The sequence below is a fragment of the Hemiscyllium ocellatum genome, chromosome 7, assembly GCF_020745735.1.
Source record: "Hemiscyllium ocellatum isolate sHemOce1 chromosome 7, sHemOce1.pat.X.cur, whole genome shotgun sequence".
NCBI lineage: Eukaryota > Metazoa > Chordata > Chondrichthyes > Orectolobiformes > Hemiscylliidae > Hemiscyllium > Hemiscyllium ocellatum.
The window spans coordinates 76,950,444-76,973,525 of record NC_083407.1 but is presented as its reverse complement, the minus strand read 5'-3'; positions in this window follow the sequence as shown (position 1 = coordinate 76,973,525).

Genomic DNA, 23,082 nt, shown 5'->3' with positions numbered 1-23,082 from the left:
AATGAAACCTCACGAGACTTGATATTATGAAGGAGACAAAATGCCAAAATCAGGGTGCCCTTCAATTATAGGGAAGCAATTATATATTTTTTTGCAGTTAATTAGGAGTCTGGAAGTTGCCTGGTTAAGGTCATTGTTTATTTATAAATACCAGTCAACATCGTGCATATAAATGCAAATTTTACACCTGTCAAGTTAAACGTATTTAATGGAAAATTGGAATCCACCTTTCTAATTGGAGACTCATTGCTCAGCTGACAGCAGAAGGTCAACTTTATGATTGGGGATGTAGTAAATGAGCACAATTCACATTAGGGTTTAAGGGACTTTATTCTTTGAAAATAATCATTCTAACCTTACAATTTAAACAATGCATTGTGACAGTTAAGGTTTTGGAGCTAGGATATCATCCACAGCAGCAGGATGAAAGAGCTGCTGCTGTTGCCTTAATCAGGACTACACACCTTGAGCAAGAACAAAATGTAGACAGTACTGAAAAAAAGATAGCAAAAGGACCAGGAAGAAAAATCTGGTATAAAACAAAGACGTGTGGATGCTGGAGATAGAGTCCCACAGCAGTGAGACAGGCCCTTTGGCCCACACTGATCCATGCCGACCGAAATGTCCATCCACACTCTCCTCATTTCCCTGCACTTGGTCCATATCCTTCTAATCCTTTCCTATCCATGCATTTGTCCAAATATCTTTTAAATGTTGTTAATATACCTGCCTCAACCACTTCTGCTGACAGCTCATTCCATATGCATACCACCCTCTGTGTAAAAAGGTTGTCCCTCTGGTTCCCTTTTTTTGTTTCCCCTCTAACTGTAAACTGATGCCTTCTAGTCCTTGATTCCCCAAGCCTGGGAAAAAGACTGAGTGCACTCACCCTATCCGTGTCTTTCATGATCCTACACACTTCTGTAAGATAAGCCCCTAGTATCCTATATTATAAAGAAAGAAGTCCTGTCTTGTCCAACCTCTCCGTACAATTTAGCTCACTGAGTCCTGGAAACATCCTTGTAAATTTCTTCTGTACTCTTTCCAGTTTAATAGCATCCATCCAATAACAAGGTGAGCAAAACTGAGCACAATACTCCAATGCAGCCTCACCATCTTGTACAACTGCGAGTTAACTTCCCAACTTCTATACTCAGTGCTCTAATGAATGAAGGCCAGTGTGCCCAAAGCATTCTTCACTGCCCTGCCTACCTGTGACTTCACTTGCAGAGAATCATGTACCTGAACTCCAAGGTCCTTCTGTTCCACCACACTCCTTAAGGCCCTACCATTCACCATGAAACTCTTACCTTGATTTGACTTTCCTAAATGCAAGACTTCACACTTATCTATATCTCAGCCCACTTCCCCAACTGATCAAGGTCCTGCTGCAATTTCTGATAACCTTCCTCACTGTCCACGATACTGCCTATTTTAGTACCATCTGCAAACTTGCTAATCATGTCTTGTACATTTTCATCCAAATCATTGATATAGATAACAAACAGGAATGGGCCCAGCACTGATCCCTGAGGTGCACCATTAATCACAGGTTTCCAGTATGACAAGCATCCTTCCACTATTACCCTCTGCTTCCTACCATCAAGCCAATTGTGTATCCAGATTGCCTGATCTCCCTGGAATACATGCGATCTAACCTTCCAGAGCAGCCTATCATGTGGAACCTTATCAATGACCTTACTGAAATCCAAATAGGTCAGAAACAAAAATAGAAATTGCTGGAGAACTTTAGCAGGTCTGGCAGCATCTGTGAGAAGAGAGCAGAGTTAATGTTTTGAATTTGGTGACTCTTCATCAGAGCTGTTAGTAACTAGGAAAAAGTAGTGTTTTTGCTGAGGCTGAATTTGAGGTGGGGTGGCAGAAAGTGGAGAGGTGGAGTACACACCAGAGCCACAGAGAGACATGAAAGGGGGAAGTAAATTAAGATATCCTGGGTAATAGGCCAGAATAGGGGGTAGTGGGGGGGGCGGGGGGGGGGGGGGGTGCAGCGGGGCAGGGAGTTGCATGTGGGGGGTGTGGCGCCAGGCTTCTTGAGTGTTCTTGGAGCTGCACTCATCCAGGCAAGTGGGCAGTATTCCATCACACCCCGACTTGTGCCTTGTAAATAGGACATACAACAATACAGCACAGAACAGGTCTTTCGGCCCTAGGTGTTGCACCGACCTGTGGACTAATCTAAGCCCATCCCCCTACACTATTCCATCATCATCAACGTGCATATCCAAGGATTGTTTAATTCTCCCTAATGTGGAGTTAACCACATTGGCAGGCAGGGCATTTCATGCCCAAAACACTCTCTGAGTAAAGAACCTGCCTCTGACATCTGTCTTAATTCTATCACCTCTCAATTTGTTACTGTGCTCCCTTGTACAAGCTGACATAATCATCCTAGGAAAAAGACTGTCACTGTCTACCCTATTTAATCATCTGATCATCTTGTATGTCTCTATCAAATTCCCTCTTAGCCTTCTTCTTTCCAATGAGAACAGACCCAAGTCTCTCAGTCTTTCCTCATAAGACTTTCCCTCCAGACCAGGCAACATTCTGATAAATTTCCTCTGCACCTTTTCCAATGCTTCCACATCCTTCCTGTAATGCGGCAACCAGAACTGTACACAATATTCCAAGTGCAGCTGCACTAGCATTTTGTACAGTTGCAGCATGACATTATGGCTCTGAAACTCAATCCCTCTCCCAATAAAACCTAACACACCTTTTGCCTTCTTAACAGCACTAACAACTGAGGTGGCAACTTTCAGGTATCTCTGTTCATGGACTCCAAGATCCCTCTGCACCTCCACACTTCCAAGAATCTTTGCACTGACCCAGTATTCTGCCTTCCCATTATTCTTCCCAAAGTGAATCACGCCACATTTATCTGCATTGAACTCCATTTGCCACATCTTAGCCCAATTCCGCAGTTTATCCAAGGCCCCCTACAACCTGCAACATTCTTCCGCAGTGTCCACCGACATCAGTGTCATCTGCAAACTTACTAACCCATTCACCTATTTTTGTTTGAGTCATTTATAAAAATGACAACAGCATTGGTCCCAAAACAGGTCCTTGTGGCACACTGCTTGTAATCGGACTCTAGGCTGAATACTTTTCATCAACCACCACTCGCTGCCTTCTTACAGAAAGCCAGCTTCTAATCCAAACTGCTCAATCACCCTCTATCCAATTCATCTGCATTTTCTCCAATAGCCTACCACGTGGAACCTTATCAAAGGGTTTACTGAAATCATGTACACGATGTCAACTGCCCTATCCTCATCTACATGCTTGGTCACCTTCTCAAAAAACTCAATGAGGTTTGTGAGACATGACCTACCCTTGGCGAAATCATGTTGACTATTTGCAGTCAAATTGTTGCTTGCCAGATGATTAAAAATCCTATCTCTTATAATCTTTTCCAAAGCATTTCCTACAACAGATGTAAGGCTCACTGGTCTATAATTACCTGGGTCAACTCTACTGCCCTGCTTGAACAAGGACACAACATTTGCAATCCTCCAGTCTTCTGGTACTAAACCTGTAGACAATGAGGACTCCAATATCAAACCCAAAGGCTACAACATCTCCTCCCTAGCCTCCCAGAGAATCTCAGATAAATCCCATCCGGCCCAAAAGACTCCTTCTCAAGTTGATAACACCTCCTCCTTACTAACCTCGATCCTTTTCAGTCTAATATCTCATATCTCATTCTTCTTCTCCACAATATTCTCCTTTTCCTGAGTGAAAACCAATGAGGAATATTTGTTCAGCACCTCTCCGATCTCCACAGGGTCCACACACAACTTCCCACTTCTGTCTTCAGTAGCCCTATTCCTACCCTAGTCATCCTTTTATTCTTCACATACCTACAGAAAGCTTTAGGGTTCTCTTTTATTCTACATGCTAAAGATTGCTCGTGTCCATCCTTTTCTCTTCTTAACTCTCTCTTGAAACCCTTCCAAGCCAATCTGTAACTCTCCATCACCTCATCTGAACCATCTCATCTTATCGTCACATTAGCATCCTTCTCCCACTTAGCAAGAACTGCAATTTCTGTAGAAAACCATAGCTCCCTTGCCTTATCACTTCCTCCCTGCCTGACAGGGACATACCTATCAAGGACATGCAATATATGTTCCTTAAACCAGCTCCACATTTCAATTGTCCCCGTCCCCTGCATTATGCTATGCCATTCTATGCATTCTAAGTCTTGCCTAATCGCATTATAGTTGCTCTTGCCCCATTGATAACTCTTGGCCTGTGGCATGTACCTATCCCTTTCCATCACTAAATTAATCGTAACTGAATTATGGTCACTCTCTCTAAAGTGCTCACCTACAACTAAATCAAACACCTGGCCTGGTTCATTACCAAGCACCAGATCCAGTGTGACCTCCTCACTTGTTGGGTCTTTGACATACTGTGTCAGGAAACCCTCCTGTACACATTAGACAAAAACTGATCCATCCAATATACTAGAGTTATAGTATTTCCAGTCAATGTTGGAGAAGTTAAAGTCACCCATAATGACCACCCTGTTCCTTTCATTCCTACCCAGAATTCTTTTGCTGATCCTCTCCTCCACATCCCTGGAACTCTGTGGAGGCCTATAAAAAAACTCCCAGCAGTGTGACCTCTACTCTCTGTTTCTAACCTCAGCCCAAAATGCCTCAGTAGATGAGTCCTTGTCAAAGGTTCTTTCAGCCACTGTTATATTGTCCTTGACTAACAAGGCCACACCTTCCTCTCTTTTACCACCTTCCCTGCTCTATCCATGTCTCCAAAATGGCCACAACATCAAAGCCCAAGGTACCTATCCATGCTGCAAGCTCATCTACCTTATTTTGAATACTTCTGGCAGCTTTCTGTCTGCCATCACATTCCTGTGACCGTAAAATCCTGTCCCTGTCCTCTCTGCTCTCATCCTTCTGTGCACGGCAATTACACCTCAGGTTCCCATCCCCTTGCTGATGATGGATAGACTTTGGGAAGTCAGGAGTTGAGTTGCCCGCTGCCATATTCCTAGTCTCTGACCTGTTTGTCATAGCAACTCTGTTCATATGGTGAGTCCAGATGAATTTCTTGTCAATGGTAATGCCAAGGATATTTGTAGAGAGGAATTCAGTGATGGTAGCACCATTGAATGTCAAGGAGCAATGGTTAGATTGTCTCTTATTGCAGATAATCATTGCCTGGCATTTGTCCGATGTGAATGTTACTTGCTATTTATTAGCCCACGTTTCGATGTTGTTGGGATTTTGTTTCATTTGAGCATAGACTGCTTAAATATCTGAGGAGTTGCTAATGGTGCTGAACATTGTGTAATCATGAGTGAATGTGTCCTCTTCTGACCTTATGATGGAGGAAGGTCATTGATGAAGCAGTTGATGATTGTTGTACTCTGAAGAACTCCTGCAGAGAAATTCTGGAGCTGAGATGGCATACCTTCAGCAACCACAACCATCTTCCTGTGTACCAGGTATTACTCTAACCAACAGAGATTTTGCCTCCTAGTCCACTAATTCCAGTTTTGCTAGATCGCCTTGATGCCACATTTGGTCAATGCAGTGTGATGTCAAGGGATGTTACTCTCACCTCACCTCTGGAATTCAGCTCTTTTTGTCCATGTTTGAACCAAGGCTGTAATGAGATCAGGGGCTGAGTGGCCCTGGTGGAACCCTAAGTGGATGTCACTGAGCAGGTTATTGCTGAGAAGGTGCTGCTTGACAGCACTATTGATGATGACTAAAGCAGACTGATGGGACAGTAATTGGCCAGGTTGAATTTGGCCTGCCTCTTGTGTACAGAACATAACCTGGGCAGTTTTCCAGATTGTTGCACAGGTGCCTGTATTGTAACTGTACTGGTGCAGTTTGGCTAGGGGAGTAGCAAGTTCTGGCACACACATTCTCAGTACTATTGCTAGAATGTTGTCAGGGCCTGAAGCCTTTGCAGTATCCAGTACCTCCAGCCACTTTTTGATATCAGGTGGTGTGAATTGATGATACAATGACTATTAGTTTCTGTGATGGTTGGGCCCACTGAACGAGGCTGAGATAGGTCATCCACTTGGCACTTCTGGCTGAAGATTGCTGCAAAAGCTTCAGCCTTATATTTTGCACTGATGTGCTGCACTTTTCCATCATTGAGAATTTGGGTACTTGTGGAGCCTCCTCCTCCATGAGTTGTTTTATTATCCACCACCATTCATGACTATGTGTAGCAGGTTTGCGGAGCTTAGATGTGATCGGTTATACGTGGAATCTCTTGGCTCTGTCTATCACGTGCTGCTTATGCTGTTTGGCATGCAAGTTCTCTTGTTTGGTGGATTCACCAGGTCGACACTTCATTGTTAGGTGTGCGAAGTGCTGCTCCTGGCATGCCCTCCTCCAGTCTTCATTGAATCAGGTTATTCCTCTGGTTAGATGGTAACGGTTGAGTATGGGATATGCTGGGCTGTGAAGTTACAGATTGTTCGGGAGTACAATTCTGCTGCTGTTGATTGCTCACAGCACCTCATCGGCGCCTAGTTTTGAGTTGCTAGATCTGTTCGGAGTCTGTCCCATTTAGCACAGTAATAGTGCCATACAACACGCCGGAGGGTATTCTCAAATGAAGGCGGGATTTCATCTCTGTAAGAATAATGTGGTGATCACTCTTACCAACACTGTCATGGACAGATGCATGTGTCAAAGGCAGATTGGTAGGGATGAAATTAAGTATGCTTTTCCTGCTTGTTGGTTTTCTCACCACCGACTGCTATGTCAAGCAGTTACATCGATTAGGACCAAACCAGCTGCAAATGTGTTGCTGAATTCTCTATTCCTGAGATGCTGCCTGGCCTGCTGTGCTTTGACCAGCAACACATTTGCAGCTGTGATCTCCAGCATCTGCAGACCTCATTTTTTACTAGGACCAAACCAGCTCGATCTATAGTACTGCTGCCAAGCCACTCCTGATGGTGGACATTGAAATCCTCCACCTAGAGTATGTTTAGTCCCCTTGCTACCCTCTGTACTTCGTCTAAGTGTTATTCATACTGATTTATCTTAGAAGTGATGATGGTAAGTGGTAGTCAGCAGAAGGTTTCCTTGCCCATGTTTAACCTGGAGCCTTGAGATTTCATGGATTCCAGAGTTAATACCACATCTCCTTAATGTCAAGGACTCCCAGTGTAACTCCCTCCCGACTTTATACCACTGTGCTGCCACCTCTGCTGGGTCTGTCCTGTTGTGGGGCAGGGAGAGTGGTAGTGGTGTTTGGAACATTGCATATATGGTATGATTCTGGGAGCATGTCTGTGTTGCTTGACTAGTTTGTGAGACAGCTCTCCTACGTTTGGCACTAGCCTCCAGATATTCATAAGGAGAACTTTGCAGGATTGGTTTTGCCATTGTCATTTTCAGTATCTAGGTCAATGATAGATGGTTCCTCCAGTTTCATTTCTTTGAGACTTCATAGTGATTGATACAATTGCTAGGTCATTCCAAAGTGCAATTGAAAGTCAACCACATTGCTGTGTATCCAGAGTCACATGTAGGCCAGACCTGGTAGGATGGCAGATTTACTTCACAGAAGGATATTACTGAACCAGATGAGGTTTCCAACAATTGACAATAACCATCAATAGATTCTTAATTCTAGGTAATTTTATTGAGTTCAAGTTACACCGTCTGCTGTGGTGGGATTCAAATGCACCTGCCCAAAACATTGGCTGAGTCTCTGGATTAATAACCTACCACCAATACCGCTAGGCCATCACCTCCCCAAGCGCATTCCTATACCAAAAAATTTCAAATAATTCTTTCCTTTCAATATTGCAATGGTACTTAGATTGCTTAATATCTTGAGGGATTCCTCAAGTTAGATAGTTGTACAGTTCAATTCTGTGCTCTGTTTAAGCTTTTGCAACTACATTCTTTTCAAATAATACTTTGCTATCTTTGTATTTTGTGCACCTACTGTCTGTTGTTATCTATTTATTTCTACCTGTAAAAGATTTCACCTTCTGGTGCAAAGTTCTCATTTTGCAACTTTTTCATCTCCAATTCTTCTTTATGTTTGGTGTCCTGTGTAAGTTACTAGGCAGTTCAGAGATCATACAGGGTTAGTGGTGTCATGGAAAAGCTGATGATACTTAATGCTGGTAGAATGTAGAAGGGGATTGAATTAATTCCTACTGTACAGGACATAGCTCCAGATGGCTGAGACTGCCATGACCTAGGTGGTAACCTCAAACCTAGCTGGCACTCTCTGGTGTCTCCTCACCAGTTTTCGGAGAAGATCATCCTGCACTTTTTGAACCATTCAACAATTCTTATAGACTGGAATATAGAAAACTTAACATCACTATCTGGGAAAAGATCAAAAGAAAAATCCGTGAACAATAAGTCACTTAGCCTAACATCAGTTGTAGATAAACTGCTGGACATGCTTTCATGGGATGGGTGTGCTAATGGCTAACCCAATATTTATGGACCCTTCCAACTGTCCTTGAGAAGAAGAGAGTGAGCCATTTTTATGAACCATTGTAGTCTGTTTAGTATAAGGACACCGACTGTGTTGTTTGGAAGGAATTCCAGGATTTTGACCCAATGATAGTGAAGCAATGGCAATATAATTCCATGTCAATATGACATGTGACTAGGAAGGCAACTTGCAGGTGCTGGTGTTCTTATGCATCTGCAGCCCTTGCCTATCTATGTCTTTGAAGGATGTGATAAAAGGGCACATTGAAAATCAAAATTTGATCAAGCAAATTTATCCATGTTTGGGCTGACAAATAGCAGATAACACTTGCACCTCAAGTGCCAGGGAATGACCATCACCAGCAATAAAGGATCTACTCATCATCCCTTGATATTCAATGGCATTACCATCACTAAATTCCCCAGTGTCAACATCCTCCAAGCTCCCATTGACCAGAAACTCACCTGGACTAGTCATGCAAATACTGTGCTGACAACAGCAGGTCAGAGACTGCAAATCTAGCAGTGATTAACTCACTTCCAGACTCCCCAAAATAAGTCGATTCATTTAGAAGGCACAATTCAGGAGTGATATGCAATACTCTCCTCTTACCCGGATGAGTGCAGCTCCAACAGCACTTTAGTTGTTTGAGACTGTCCAGAACAGAGCATCCTGCTTGATTAACACCACATCCACAAATATCCACTCCCACCACCATCGATGCTGAGTAGTAATAGTGTGTATCATCCACAAGATGCACTGCAGAGATTCACCAAAAATCCTTAGATAGCATCTTCCAAACCGACAACCACTTCCATCTAGAAGGACAAAGACAGCAGATACATGCAAACACCATCACCTACAATTTCCCCTCCAAGCCATTCACCAACCTGACTTGGAAATATATGACCGTGGATTGGGAGGGGGTGTTGAAATGTTCAGCCACGGGATGGTGGGTTTGATTGGTGCGGGTGTCCTGGAGATGTTCTCTGAAGCACTCAGACATGCAGGTTCTGGGCCTCCTCCATCGCCACTCCCTAACCACCCAACGCCTGGAGGAAGAATGCCTCATCTTTCACCTTGGGACCTTCAACCCCATGGCATTAATGTGGACTTCACCAGTTTCCTCATTTCCCCTCCCCCACCTTACCCCCGCTCCAACCTTCCAGCTCAGCCCCATCTTTATGACCCATCCCATCTGTTCTTCTTCCTTCCCACCTATCTGCTCCACCCTCCCCTCCTTTACTCCCATCTCCATTCACATACTGCACTCTCAGCTACCTTTCCCCCTAGCCCCACCTCCATCCCATTTTTCTCTCCACACTCGAGGCTCCCAGCCTCATTTCTTACGAAGGGCTTTTGCCCGAAACAGTGATTTTCCTGCTTCTCGGATGCTGCCTGGCCTGCTGTGTTTTTTTTCAGCACCTGCTCTTGACTCTAATCTCCAGCATCTGCAATACCCACTTTCGCCGAGTATTTTGTTCAAATTTGCTGATGATATAAAGTTAAATAGAAAAGCAAGTACTATGAAGAATGCGAAGAGACTGCAGAGGGATACAGATAGTTTGGATGAGTGTGTAAGGATCTAACAGATGGAGTATAGTCTGGCAAAGTGTGCAATGATCATCTTTGGTAAGGTCAGAAAATTGGCTTTTGAATGGTGAGAGACTTGCAAATTTTGCATTCAGGACCTGGGTGCCTTTCCTGCATGACTCATGGATCATTAACATGCAGATACAGCAGGCAATTAGAAACAGGAGTTTCATGGTAGTTTTTAATACAAATATGCAGGCTTTGATAAGGTCACGTCTGGAATATTGTGTTTTTGTCTCCTTATCTAAAAAAAACTTACTCCATTAGGAGAGAAACAACAGGTCACGTGACTGCTTCCTGGACTGGGAGCATTGTCCAATGTGAAAGGTTTGGATAGTCAAAGTTCACACTGAATGGATTTTAGTGAAAAGACAGTAATATCTACTTGAAACAGCTGGGACTAGATTTTCTTGATGATAGAGAGCCTCTCAGTTGTTGCACAGAAAATGGATGAGTCCAGAAACTGTAAATCCACACTTGTGCACAGCACTTGCCATTTTCACTGAGGGAGGAATGGGGTCGGGTTGGGTTTGAACATGGATAGGCTGGTCAGTTAATCGTTTACTTCTGCTGATGTGAGATTTTGGGAAAGTCAAAATATATAGAGTTGACTTGGTGAAAGCAGGGCAGAACATGTTTTGTTTCTTTGCCTATCAGGCTACCTTTGAAGAGGTAATGTACTCAAGGTTTGCACAGAGATTTGTAGCTTGGGTGCTGGTTGCTGTGGTTGTGGGTAAGTTTGCCAAGCTGGAAATTGATTTGCAAATGTTTCATCCCCTGTCCAGGTGATATCTGCAGTGCTTTTGAGCCTCCCGTGTGTCTAATGGAATTTATTTGGTTCTGTTCTTGCTGCTTCCGGTTGCTGGTTCCTGTTGTTTGGTGTAGTAGCCGGTATATTGGGTCTAGGTCAATGTGTTTTTATATGGAGTCCATGGATGAGTGCTATGCCTCCAGAAATTCTCTGGCTGTCCTCCCACCAATCAGAAGTGGACCGTGACAATTGAACAGGCTATCACCATAAGACAGAACAGAACCACATACAGAAAGAGAACAGCGCTACAAGACAAAATGACTAAGCAGAGGAGACAACCCAACAGACATCTGGGCAAGAAACCTCCCCAACAGACAGCTAACAGATGCAGAAAAAAGTGTACTAGACAAAGATTTTTGTCTCTAACTTGCAAATTAGTCTGGCCCTTCATTCTGAAAATCTGATGCCAAAGCAGCCTTTCTTAAAAGTGAGGTTTGCAGAGCCAGGAATATGTCAATGAACCTGACTCAGGAACAAATGAAAACACTATATTATTGGTGAGGGGCTTGACACATTAGATGCTGAGAAAAATATTTCCTCTGTTTGGGATTGGGCTTACATGAGGTTTTCTTTCCTCTCATTCAAAGAATTGCTTATCTGTGGAGTCTCCATCCAAGAGATTTTCAATTATTTGACTATAATTATGCCAGGTCAGTAAATGTTTGAGTATTGCAGGAAATGCTTAAACACAAATAGTGCAGGAAGGTTGAATTTAGGAGATAGACTTGCCAAGATATTATTTACTTGGTCAAACAGGCAGAAAGTACCAACCGCCCTAAGCCAACTCCAATTTCCTGTGTTTTTTAAGTTACTCTAGACACCATAATTTTAAATATTTTCTGTACAATCTGAAGTAGTCCCTTTAAGGACCACTGTTTAGCTTGCTTCATGGGCAGGGCTAATTTTCAAGGGCTAATGAAGCTGTAAATTATTTATGATCAGAATCTTAATCACCAATTTCAAGGTCCTAGTATAAGTGACAAAAATCTTGACATGGTCAGAAACAAGGCACAGAGTACTTCATTGCAGTTGGTAATCAGATTACAAGCTGACACAATATGATACTTATAATGATGTTAGATTGGAGAATGTGCCCACTGGGGACTGTGCTCAAAATAATTCAGTGAAACATTGAAGTTCAGAGAAATGTAAGGGCTTAAAGTCTATCAGAGTCTTATTAATTTTTAAATATGCTGCCACTTATATGACACAATTGTCTAAATGCTTATAGCTCACTTAATTTTCCACATATTCAGAAGCAAAATGTAAGACGTGTGCAAGACAGGTCAATTTTGCAGATTTATTTGTGCCAAGAGATATTCCTTTTGAATGTAGTGTAATTGGATTCCAACACTACCCTGACTTACATAGGAATACAGAATACAAATACCATGTTGCCTTATGCTGGAAAATGGCAATAGGAATAAATGACATGTAGTTGCAGAATTCCAAAGTAGTTAAAACCAGGTGAACAATCAGTGTAGCATTACTTTTTTGATCAATGCAATGAAAAGTAGAATGAAAATGCAAACCTATCACTTATTTTCTTGTATACACTTAAAAATTTCCTCTCCATCTAAACCCTTAACACTATGGCAGTCCTTGTTTATGTTTGGAAAGTTAAAATTCCCTACCATAATTACCCTATTATTCTTACAGATAGCTGAGCTCTCCTTACAAATTTGTTTCTCAATTTCCCTCTGACTCTTAGGGGGTTTATAATACAATCCCAATAAGGTGATCATCCCTTTCTTATTTTTCAGTTTCAACCAAATAACTTCCCAGGATGTATTTCTGGGAATATCCTCCCTTAGCACTGCTGTAATGCTATCTCTTATTAAAAGCACTACTCCCTATGCCCTCTAGTTTTGGACTCCCCCACCCCAGGGAAAAGACTTTGTCTATTTATCCTATCCATGCCCCTCATAATTTTGTAAACCTCTATACTGTCACCCCTCAGCCTCCGACGCTCCAGGGAAAACAGCCCCAGCCTGTTCAGCCTCTCCCAAAAGCTCAAATCCTCCAACTCTGGCAACATCTTTGTAACTCTTTTCTGATGATCCAGAAATGTGCCACCAACTATCTTTGTGTTGATTACAATAAAAAGACACTCACAGGTTGCATCCACATCCTGGGGAGTACCAGGCTGACAAAACCTAGATGTAAGGTGTCAAGTGGGGGCTAACACTTCCAACAATGCATAAATCCGTCACCATTGCATTGAAATGTCAGTATAAATTATATGCTCAGATCTCTTGACTGAAGCTTGAATTTAGAACATTCGAACCTAAGAGGGCTATCATCTAAGGTAAGACACTGTGTTTGTTTCTTATTAAGCTGCCAGCAGATCTATGATTTTTGTTTTACATGTAGATGTATTCCAGTAAGCCTCGATTAGTTTGGCAGACATTAAAAATCTGTTACAATACATTTCAAAAAACTTCCGCACACTATCTTTTGTAGAAGTTTTATATGCTAGAGTTAGTTTTTTAAAGTCTATCAATTAGAAATGCAAGCGGAGTTGAATATGTTCATTTTTATCCTTTGCAAATAATCTATACATTACAAAATCAAAATATTGCTGATGCTGAAAATTTGAAAAAATCGAAAATTTGGTGAAATCAGGCACTGAATTGGTGAAGGGATGTAATGATAACTTAATGAGACATTGCCCTTCAGCAGGATTCTTTCCATGCTTCTAACCTTTGAAGGAAACTGAAGAAGTTTGGGAGCAGTTGGTTTGCGTCATTGTGTTTATTAAGTGAAAAATTAAAATAAATTTCCAGGGCAATCATACCCAGGCCATTCACTGAAATAGCTTTGGTGTTTTCACAGACTAAAAGGAAGGAAATCATGCTCTACATAGGAAATGTTCTTGGGACATCTTTGTTCACCTGCAGGTAAATGCTGGTCATATCATCTAAGCAATAATCTATCCCCAAAATGCTAGCTTCCCCATAACTTTTGTCTGCTATGCAAGCACTCAGCAATTTCAAGCTACATTTGCCTTTGTTGAATTTGTCAATCACAATCCTAACAACTTACTGAATGTCATTGTACAGACAAAGCTGCTAGCAAATATCATTTGTATTTCACTGTCATTCACAGATCCATGCCCGTCTTAAGTTACAGCAACAAGCGTTCTTACCAAAGCTAACTCATTTCTCTATGAGGAATGATTCATTTCTTCATGTTTGTTTGTGAATAGATCAGCTGTTCTTGAGTATAAAGGATGATCATAAATGATCTAGGATTGCTAATGGCTCACATAGCCTGCATTCACTGAGGGTTGCCATAGTGATTCCTGAAAACAGATATGACAGTTGATTCTGACAGCTCATATGGCTGATGAGAGATGTGCTGTTCTAACAAGGTTCAGATAAAGACATTTCACAAGTGAAGAGTGAAGACAGCTAGCAGTGGTTCAAAGTATGCTGAACAAGATTGACAGTTGTTCAGAGATTTCTGCTAAGTTCAGTAAAGCAGCATCAATCAGAATTAAGACAAGTTATTGATTTTTAGATTTGTAAATCAATAGCTACCCTAACTGATATTGCCCATGTTGAATGAATTCCATGTTGAGGAAGTCACTGTTTCAATGAGAAAATGTTCAATAGGCAGATGGTAGAAATGAACTAGCAGTTGATAAACCTTTCTCATTTTCATTATTCACTTATTAGTACATATCGTGGATAAGAACAACATAAGTTAGAGGAACATAAGTTAACATACGTTAACATAAACATAAGCAACATAAGTTAAACTAAATAAGTAAAAGTCAACAGATCTTTTCACATTTTTGTATTCTGTACCTTTTATTGTCATTTAGGCTATAACTAAAATATAGGACAGTATGCAGAAACATACAATTTGATAATTTAAGTACAGGCTGTCACCTTTAAACAATAAATTGTAACATTTCATTTTTTTATTAAGCTTGTCAATTTATTATGAATTTTGAAGATGCATTCTTGAAATGCTCAGGTTTATAGAACATAGAACATAGAAAAATACAGCACAGAATAGGCCCTTAGGCCCATGATGTTGTGCTGAGACTTAATCCTAATGTAAAATATAGTAACTTAACTAATGCACCCCTTGACTCACTGCTATCCATGTGCATGTCCAGCAGTCGCTTAAATGTCCTCAATGACTCTGTTTCCACCACTACAGCTGGCAACGCATTCCATGCATTCACAACTGTCTGCGTAAAGAACCTACCTCTGATGTCTCCTTTATACCTTCCTCCTAATATCTTCAAATTATGACTTCTCGTACTAGTCAATCCTGCCCTGGGGAAAAGTCTCTGGCTATTGACTCTATCTATTCCTCTCATTATTTTGTACACTTTGGAATGAATAGCATCATTGATTTAATTTTATTTCTTTTAGAATCGTAAAATCAGTCATGCCACATCAATATAAATTATTTTCTAATTCAGTAATTGGAACTCTGACTTCTAATTGCTTTATGCTAAAGGTGGAGTTCTAGAGTGGAATCTTACACTGAGGAACGTGAGCTATGGTGACATGTGTGGTAGAATCTGATAAAGAGTCTGGCAAAATCCATTTCAACATTGTGAGCATCTCGCTACAGCTTGAATGTTTTTGCTAAGCAACGAAGTGAGTTTCTCAAGAAGGGATTGGAGGCTTACTAACACTTAGGGGCAGAGGCTACAAATCACTGGATGCAGAATTCTCACTGTCACCTTTGAAATATGCACTAGGCAAGAAAATGGCATCCAACATACTCTTAGTGGAAGGTCACCCTGCTATAACAAAGATGTTATTAGACTGGAAAGGGTGCAAAACAAATTACAAGAATGTTACCGAGATTGGAAGGTTTGAGTAATAAGGAGAGGCTAGATAGTTAAAGGAAAAGAGGAGACCTTATTGAGATTTATAAAATCATGAGCCTGAACAAGGTGAATGCCCAAGGTCTTTTCTCCTGAGTAGGGGAACTACAGAGCATAGTTTTAAGGGGAGGAAAAGATTTAAAAGAGACCTGAGGAGCAACGTTTTCTCACACTGGGTGAAGTATATGTAATGAGCTGCCAGAGGATGTGGTAGAAATGAGACTAGTTTAATTTAGGAAACCTGGTCAGCATGGATGAGTTGGGCCAAAGGACCTGTTTCTATGCTGTATGACCCTATGACTCTGAGTATCTGACTTGGGAGGGAAGGGCTGCAAGACCCATCAATGTGAAAGGCTTTAAACGGAAACAGAATTACACAAAGACCATATGCTGTACGGGACACAAACTTGCAGTTATCCCTAATCCCTGGACATCACAATGCGTTAGCCCCCTTGTTGGTGTGCACCACCCTTCCCCTAACATTACTGAACAGCTCATTCACAACACTTCTGGGCACATCACCAGGGAAAGAATAGGAATATTGTCAGATTAACGGCAATGATATTGGCAGGACCCAATGAACTATGAACACATTGCCCTTCTTGCTTGCAGCAAGCTCTCAATAAAAACATCAATCAGTGGTACATCCTGGGTAGCTACAATTTTTTACATCAGCTCAAACTGTTACATTTGAGACTACATAGAAAGACAAGCAAGCAGATGTATTGTGAAAACCAGGTCATTATTAGAAAAGTAAGAAATAGTGTTCAGTGCATTGTATCCTGTGCTACGAAGGTGCCCTCAATTCTACCTCTTACTCCAACCATATTTTAATCTTCTCCATGGTTCTGCAACTAGGGTGGAGGAAGCCTGTTTGGCAGTGGAGACTATCAATTCCAGGGGTGTTTAAGTCTGGAAGGACCAGACATCCCAGGGCTTTCTTGCTGGATGCAACAGGACCATCGTTGACATGAACTTCTAAGAGCTGGATGGGGTGGTGCAGGTTGGATGGCGATGGAGGGACCAGCCTCCTCTTGAATGTCCTGAGTAGAGGGTTCTCTACCAGGAGATGTGATATTGGTAGTTCAAATCCTTCTCCTTTTGTTATAAAACAAACACATCGAACTGGAAGTAGGACAGGTGTTTTTGAATTGCACTTACTTCAGAGCTGCTCATCGTTTTTCAATTAAATGCTTATATTTAACGCTTTAACTTCCAAAATGCAAGATATAATCATAATACTAAAAGATTTACTTCCGATATATATGCATTAAGGAATCAGATACTTGCAGTAATGCACTTTCTGTTCACGATGCCTTGAGTTCAGATGGCAGGCACAGAAGTTTTTGAATAAATTGCATTTTGTAAAAATCTTGCAGAGAGCATAGAGTAGGATTGCTGCATTGGCGCTAGTATCACCATTTTGCTGATTTTAGCACATTTTTGACTTTTGCAATACTCTTGGCACTAGGGTAGTCTTGATATTAAGGATACTCTGCTAGTTTCTTCTGCTTCACTAGCTGCTCAACTATCCTCATTGAGGAGAAATGAAGACTGCAGATGCTGGAGATCAAAGTTGAGAATGTGGTGCTGGAAAAGCACCGTAGGTCAGGCAGCATGCGAGGAGCAGGAGAATCGACGTTCCTAATGAAAGCCTTATGCCCGAAACATTGATTCTCCTACTCTTCGAATGCTGCCTGGCCTGCTCTGCTATTTCAGCACCACACACTCGACTTTATCCTCATATTGACCATATTGGGTGCCACATCGCACAATAGAAAATCAAGCCAAATGCCTGGAAGATTCACTATACCTCCTTAATACCAATTGTTCTTGATGCACTGAGCCAGCCTCTCTGTTAAGGCAAACCACCAGGCTCCACAACTGCAAAATGCAGCAATGACATCCACTGCAACTTTGAAGCTGCCTTTAAAAACTTACTAGGGCTTTGGTGCACCCATGGGCCTGGTGCTTTCTCTGCAAAATTAAAATAGATCCATAAACACTGTTCATCTGGCTGCTTAAATAGTTTAACAAGTTCTGAATTGCTGATTTTGCCTGGTTCTTTTGGGAAAAAAGCCAGCATAATGGTGACATTAGCCAGAAAGAATTCACCAGAATTAGCACATGAAGTGAGAGATCTTAGGCACTACACCACGGTCATTTACTGTATGCATGTGTTTTAAAAACAGTATTACAAAAGGAATTGAAGAATGTTACTTAGAGTTAAAGAGCAAGCTACCTCAGGGACAGTATGTGTGTGGGCACCCACATCTGAGATACTCCAGACTGGTATCTGGTATCTCAATGTGCAATTAGCTCTATGGCAGAAGATGAAAAATCTGGCATGAGTAATTGGGATGAGAATAAAACTTTCTAAATAGAACTGATCATTTAAATGTAATCCACAATTACTCTTCTAAATATATAAATCAATACATTTCAAAGCCCCATAAGCTTGACTTACAATTTTAAATTCCACTCATCAGATTAATAACTCATTTCTCACATTCCACAATGCTACCCTAAAAGAATCATTAACAAGCTTAATGAAGATGCCTGAAAGCTTGCCCTCATTACACCAATGAATCATTGCAGAATCTACTTTTAGTTGACAGCATCTGACTTTTAATGAAACCAATCTCTCTGAAAAATGTCACATCCTGAAAGCATCATTAAGGCTACAAACACATTTGTTCAATTTCCATAGATTTTCTTTTGCAGTTGCTGTCTCTTTGGTCAGACACTTTTAAGAAAAAAAACCTTCTAAAACACATCACCCTCCAAGCTTTTATGGTGATTGATCTCCTCTCCCATGAAATATGCCAAGAAGAACTAAAAGTGTTTTCTAGATTACACTTCCAGCTGTGGGAGAGCCCACTCTAACATCTGTATCATAAAACCCTCTTCAAAACCCTTAATAACTAAATTCATTTTAGCCTTATAAATATCAGCCAGAAGAATTTTCTTAGTATAAAGAAATCCATTTGAAAAAGACATTTGACCTTCATCTGAAACGTCAGAATAAGCTATTTTCTATGACAACGTTTTTTTTTCCCCTTAGTTTCCTTCTTAGTTTATGATTTCTGTTTCATGGATACCGTATTTATTTTATGGCCTCTAATTGCACTTTTCAGTCTGTTGCGAACTCTATGAATTCATCAACTTGTAATGACAAAAACTCTTTCAAAAATATGTGATTGTTTTCTAACATAGTAGTCACTTCAAGATCCACCACCAGTTTTCTTTTCTTTATTATTCTCCAAATTTTCAACCCCTCTGCCATTCTGTGAACTTTATTCTTTACATTAACTTTCAATCCTGACCTGACACCTTTCACAGAGTACATTGCTAAACAAATGTTCAGCTGCAGTAATATGATCTTTATGTTTATATTTTCAAACGTATTTCTGAAATTGCCATCAGCAAATTTCCCTTCACTATCAATCAGAATCGTTAATGGTATCCCAAGCCTTGTTTATGCACAATTTTGTTGATATTAATCTTTTGGTTCTCATGAAGTATTGTTGCAGATTGGCAAACTATGGTGTCTGGGTCCACAAAATGCAGAATATACAATACTACTGACTTTATTTTGTGCCGTTAGAACCGTAAAAACTACCTTGTTAAAATTGAGTTTTAAATGGAAGGCTTACAATAGGAAATGCCAGAGACCTCTAATACTCTGTAGTGATTCCAGTTTTCATTAATCTCTTTGATTAGCCTTGAATAGACTTGTTCCTTTTTAATGTGCAAAATAGGGTGAGAAAATTGTGACTGTAACTTTAAAATATTTTTTGTCTCTGATTCTTGTCATCTGATGCATTAATATTTGTCGACGACTTTAATGAAAAAATCAGACTTCATTATAGTGCTCAAATAATTTCCTGAATGATTTCATGAAAAATAATTGCCTTATTAGAGTGATTGCCTTCATGTCAAGTTACATTTAAGTTTTCATTGGAGGATTAGTCAGTAGTGTAGTCATCTTGCTGGGGCTAACATCAGTATTCATGTATTGGCTTACAGTTGCTATTTTACATGGAATTACAACTCTCTTTAAAGAAAGAAAGACTTGGAATTAAATAGTACTTTTCAGATATGTCAGCCAAATAGTTACTGTCATCACTGTAATGCATGGAACAGGGCAGAAAATTGGGAACAGAAAATGTATCACAAACAGCAGTATTATAATGACCAGATAATCAGTTTTTGTGATGGTGGTTAAGGGAGAATTTTTACTTATTTTCATTCATGCAATGTGGGTGGTGTTGGCTGAGCCAGGATTAATTGCTATCCTAGTTGCCCTTGAGAAGGTGGTAGTGAGCTGCCTTCTTGAACCTCCGCAGTTCCTGCGATTAAACCTACAATGATGTAAGGAAAGAAATTCCAGGATTTTGACCCAAAGACAGTGAAGGAAAGCAATACAATCCCCAGTCAGGATAGTGAGTGACTTGGAGAGGAACTGGCAGGTGATGGTGTTCCCATGTGTCTGCTGCCTTTGTTCATCTAAATGGTAGTATTTGTGGGTTTAGAAGGTGCTGACTAAGGAGCCTTGGTAATTTCTGTAGTGCAACTTGTAGATCGTACACAGCACTGCTACTGAATGTCAGAAGGACTGTTAGCAGAAGGAATAAATATTTGTTTATGGTTGTGGTGTCAATTGAGCAGGCTGGTGTGTCCTGATTGGTATTTAGCTTCTTAAGTGTTGTTTGAGCTGCGATCGTCCAGGCAAGTGGAGTGTATTACATCACAACACACTGAACAACTGAACTGCATTCCTCTCCCAGGACCCATGTCTGCCCATTTGCCAGAATTGCCTGTTTTTACCTCTTTAGCACTGCCAGTTGCTGCCCATGCCTCAGTTCATCTGCTGATGAAATATTCAACTTTGCATTGGTGTGCTGCTCCAGTGCTCACGTCAACAGCCTCCCTTGCCAGACTCGCCCAATTTAGCTACAGATCACACCATAGCCTACATTGCTAAGACCTCTATAAGGTTGTGGCCTCTGTGCTTCAATGGATAAGGCTGGACCAAACAGTTTCCTTTACACGTAGTTAACTCTAGACTGATTGTTACCAGAAATCAGCTAAGTCGTTTTTTGGTGAAATTCATGGGCAATTACTTGCTGTGAGTTTTCTTGAGCTAACTTCCCAAACTCACCTCATAACTTTTGAATCCATGTTCCTATGGCAGACCAAACTCTGTATTCTCCTCGCCACCACAGTCAGGAGTGTTGGTCGCTGCTGGGATATCCTGGCATTCCTGCTGCAAGTGCCATCTTTGAAATCCAGCTGTGCATTTGGTCAGGCTTTGGCAGCACACAGTTACCCTGCATGATTAGCTTTATTTGCACCAGATATGTTGGTCAGAAGATAATTGACACCATTTTAATGATGGGGACCTGGAGGACCCACTGGACAGCGAGTGCATGTGGCCACTATCCATGGAGACGTTGGTGGCTGTTGGATATCCAAAGCAAGTGGCAAGCGAGTTTCTACTTTGACTTTCATTTTAGAAATTGTTGTTGTCTAGTCTACATTAAATGGATGGGAGAAAACTATATAATTGAGGCAAGATGACGATAATGAGAATATTAATGCATGGCAATGCATGCAAATAGGTCTCTTGCTGCTCAGGAGGAAGAATCTCATATTCACCATTCAACACTTGGTTTGGAAATGAGAATTTTCATTCTTGATGCCAGCAAGTTCCTCACTGCTGATCTCATATGACTTTTCCAACTTGCTCACCAATGCCCACATACCTGAGAAGATGTTGCTTTTCATGTATCAAGAAACTTGATTAATCAGGATGTCCAATAACTAAATACAATGAATTTAACTTTTTTTTTGTTTGAAATAGAACATATCTGTGTCAGTTCCTGATATATTTTTGTGTTTCATCCGTTCACATAGAATTATTTCTGTCATGCTGAACTGGTAATTAAATACCATTTTTGTGAAGGGTAGGTCATGCCTCACAAACCTTATTGAATTCTTTGAGAAGGCGTCCGAACAGATCGATGAGGGTAAAGCGGTTAATGTGGTGTACATGGATTTCAATAAGGCATTGATAAGGTTCTCCATGGTAGGCTATTGCACAAAATATGGAGGCATGGGATTGAGGGTGATTTAGCATTTTGGATCAGAAATTGGCTAATGGAAAGAAGACAGGGGTGGTAATTGGTGGGAAATGTTCAGTTACTAGTAGTGTACCACGAGAATCAGTTTTGGGTCCATTGCGGTTGTCATTTTCATAAATGACCTGGATGAGGGTGTAGAAGGATGAGTTAGTAAGTTTGCAGATGACACTAAGGTTGGTAGAGTTGTGGATAGTCCTAAATGATGATGTAGATTACAGAGGGACATAGATAAGCTGCAGAGCTGGGCTGAGCGGTGGCAAATGAGGTTTAATGTGGAAAAGTGTGTGGTGATTCAGTTTGGTAGGAATAATAGGAATAGGCAGTACCAGGGCTAATGGTAAGATTCTTGGTAGTATAGATGAACAGACAGATTTTGGTGTCCATCTATAAAGATCTCTGAAAGTTGCCACCCAGGTTGATAGGATTGTTAAGAAGGCATACGGTATGTTAGTTTTTATTGGTAGAGGGATTGAGTTTCAGTGCCATGAGGTCATGCTGCAGCTGTACAAAACTCTGGTGCAGCTGCACTTGAGTATTGTGTATTGTTCTGGTCACTGCATTATAGGAAGGATGTGGAAGCTTTGGAAATGGTTCAGTAGAGATTTATTAGGATGTTGCCTGGTATGGAGGGAAGGTCTTTTGAGGGGAGGCTGAGGGACTTGAGGCTGCTTTCTTTAGAGAGAAGAAGGTTGAGGGGGTGACTTAATTGAGACATATAAGATAACCCGAGGGTTAGACAGGGTGGACAGTCTTTGTCTTTGGATAGTGATGGCTTGCATGAGGGGACATTGCTTTAAATTGAGGGGTGATAAATATAGGACAGATGTCAGAGGTAGGTTCTTCACTCAGAGAGTAGTAGGGGTGTGGCAACAGCCCTGCCTGCCTGCAACAGTAGTAGACTCACCAACTTTAAGGGCATTTAAATTGTCATTGAGTAGACGTATGGATGAAAATGTAATAGTGTATGTTAGATGGGCTTCAGATTGGCTTCACAGGTCAACGCAGCATTAAGAGCTGAAGGGCTCTACTGCGCTGTTATGTTCTATAGATTTAATGCACTTGAAAATCTAAAATAGTTTTAATAAACAGACAAGCTGCCAACATGCAGTTACAGAGCAACTTACATTCACATTCTGGTTCTAGCATGCTTCTGCTTGGAGTCCTCATGGCTACTGGTTATGTGGTGTCAT